The sequence below is a fragment of the Cryptotermes secundus genome, unplaced genomic scaffold, assembly GCF_002891405.2.
Source record: "Cryptotermes secundus unplaced genomic scaffold, Csec_1.0 scaffold2579, whole genome shotgun sequence".
NCBI lineage: Eukaryota > Metazoa > Arthropoda > Insecta > Blattodea > Kalotermitidae > Cryptotermes > Cryptotermes secundus.
In genome coordinates this window covers 178,513-181,987 of record NW_019732878.1, presented here as the reverse complement: position 1 = coordinate 181,987, position 3,475 = coordinate 178,513, and positions in this window count along the sequence as shown.

Genomic DNA, 3,475 nt, shown 5'->3' with positions numbered 1-3,475 from the left:
GCCGTAGAGATCGTTAATTGGTTTATTGAACAATCTACAAGTAACGGCTACAATTACTTATCACACAGTTGCGGGGTTTCACAGTTTATAACCCTAATCGCAGTAATCTGTTACCACTGTTGCGGGGTTTCACGATTTATAACCCTATGTGCAAATCAGCTCACTCTGCCTTCAGTAGTCTACACGTTTACAGTAGGGGAGCTATGTATCACTGTGTCACACGCTCCCAATTACACAATCACACACACGTCCAGATCTTCTTCCCGCGACGGCTGCTATACTCCAACAGTAGTCTACTCACTAGAGAACTGTTGATAACACACTCGGCGACTGTTACTTTACAACTCGGCGGCTGTCACAGTACAACTGCCTGGTAGCTGCTGTGCAGTTCCCTTATATATCCGCAGTGGTGCCTGTTGCGGGCCACGTCACAGTAGGAAGTTGATTACGGGTACGTAGCGTTGCGCGTTACGTCACCGCGGAGGGGCGGGAGGGAGCACTGCGTTACCGCAACGCGCCTGTGGCCTGAGTTGCCACGTTGCTGCTGGGTAGGGAGGGGTTCTCCGTTGCGCAACATGTTACACTATGATAGTGACTCTCGATGGGGTTTCTGATTGGAGATTGGATTTACTGACCACTCAAAGGTTGTAACAAGAGATAACTAGACGCTTCCTTGTAATGGATTTAACACAGTAACTAGAACAGTTTCACTGAATTACACACTCCAGATCACTCAGCACTAGTCTACTTGGTAACAACTTTCTGCAATGTCTTCACTAGATGTTTCCTGGTGTGAATCTTAGCAGTGGAGATTATTCTGCTTCTGTTGCTCGCAGGTTCATACTCCTCAGCACAGAGCCCACGGAAAACACCCATCTTCTGTTGTTAAAAATGTGTGTTTATTAGCCCATTACCTAGAAATGGGTCTACATATCACCATATTCCTAAAGTCTGTTTGCCTCTTCACGGATGGGTGCCTGAGTTGCTTCTTGCTTACATGCAGAGATTATATAGAACTAGATGAGAAATTTCCGTTTTAAGAAGCATATATGAGTATGCGTTCTTAGCTAAGATACTAGTTGCTTGCGTCCGTGACATTCTTTAAGTCATATATGTCCCCTGGATAGTGCAAAATGAGCAACAAATCTGGCAAAGCTTCTCAAAAGAAAAGTGCGTACTTCTTCAAGATGCAATAAAGCAAGAACTTGGGAGTGCTCTCTATTGGGAAGCAAGAAGCAAAATGGCTAAATGATCCAAAATGCAGCCATTGGAAAACAACTATCCCAGCATTTGTCTGGACATACTGAGGAAAACCTCAAATTCTGTTAGAATAGCAGTTCCTGTGGGTATGAATTAACTTGGTACAAAAGCAATTTTGACTAGTATACTAGTTTAGGGTTGACCTTCTAGAATCTATATTTATTATTAAAGTAAATAGTTAAGGGCTTGAAGGATTTTTTAACATCTTATCCTTATCAGGAGTAAGTTGCATGTTTCCTAGAAAGACAGTAAGAAATTTAGCTCTAAAAAGGAGCTGGATCAAATCTGACATGGTAATGTAAATGTCTTGGATACTGAGGAGAAGCCTGTAGGTTGTGAATGGTTGAAGCATCCCCATAATGCCTACAGCATATGGATGATGGTCTTCCATGTGTGGCTGATCTGATAATCTCTTTTTTTCCTGTTGGAAGTTTTCATTCTTCTGCAATATAGAATGAATACAATCAATAGTAACTCAGGTATGTGATTCAACAACACTGATGGTGACCATAACAGTCATCACTGAAACACTGTGATAATGTTAAATTCATTTGTCTTGTGCAAATAATTATTTGCACAAGACATAATATAAGGGCCTATTGAAAAACAGAGTGAATCATTTATTGAAGCACCATGAAGAGAGAGAGAGAGAATGGATGAGATGACAGTGCTGTTCTACATAGGCAGTATCACATAGCAACCTCTTTATAACAGCTGCACTTACTTGTGTCTTACACCCATTGGTACAAGAATGTGTGTTACAGTTCAGAATGGCTGTTGTAAAAAATGTGTATTGTGTCTTACATTAAACTCAAGGACTTCAGAAACATACTCTGCTGTAGTCTTATTTTGGTGATGTGTCAGGGCAACACAGTTAACATTCTGATGCTTTTTAATGGCTAAACATCAAAGATGATGAATGAGGTGACCACCCAACATCCAAAAATGATGCGATAATAACTCGTACAAGATTTGGTTCACACCAATCTTTGTTTTACAATTCTTGAGCTTACTGATGAAGATGGCATATCATCCTCACTACTGGTCTGAGTACATGTAAGATTGGAACAAAATCTGTTCCACAGTTACAGTCTTATGATAAAAATCATCATCATATGACTGTGTTCTCAGAACATTTGGAATTATTGGGTTTATGGACTTCATTCATTATCCATATACTAAAGAACACAACGTTTTGGAAACTGGACATTCCCATCCTCATGTGAAGGGAGTGAGAGACACCTACTCTCTTGGGTCAATTAGAAAGAGCTAACCTCAGTCACTGGGAAACACGTGACTCGTGGATTTGGTTTTTTGGTTCTGTTTCCTGCTTTTAATTTCCACTTCCTTTTCTGTCTTAGTTTTAGATCTGTATGTACATTATCAACATTTTTAGTATATATTTTCCTGTTATCTCCCATGGACAGGTACTAATCTCAGGTATTTATATGGTTGCATTACACTGATATACATTGTCCAGTGATTGAGGTTAGCTCTTTCTAATGGATCCAACCGAGTAGGTGTCTTATCACCTCTACACCTAAGGATAGAAACAGAACCAGTTTCCCATTGTATTCTGTTGTTTTTTTTTTTTTAATATTGGACAATTGGCAAAATCCAGAAACCTAGTAAATCTAAGTGTTATACACCATTGTCAGAACCCATTAGAATCTATGGCATAACACTAAATACAGGCCAAGAAGGAAGGAGTTAAACCGAACTATTCTGGAAACAGCAATTTGCAAAAGACCGTTCTTCATTGCAAGCTACACAGGTGGTGACTCATCATCTCAGAGCCTGCTTTCAGTAAGAGAGGATGGTTGTAGGGAGAAGGCCAGAAACAAGGGATGCATTCATAAACAGATAGAAATATNCTATCACTAAAGGCTTTTCTTCAAAGAACTAACAACACAAATGTAATCTTGCTTAGAGCGCCATTAAGATATGATTTGTCTCCTGATTCTTGTGTTAATTTAGAAGTAAATCTCTTTAATAAGAGGTTACAATCCCTTGCACATAATTTTGCTCATGTAAGCCTTGTAAATGCATGTACTGAAAGATTCCATCATACTAAACATGGCCTGCATTTAAATAATCAAGGGAAAGACTGGATCTCTCTTCTTCTTGTGAAAGAAATTAATACCATGTTTGGTCTAAAAGCAACTTCCTCACCCGTAGCCTTACCATGGAAAGATCACAAGATAAATTCATTTCA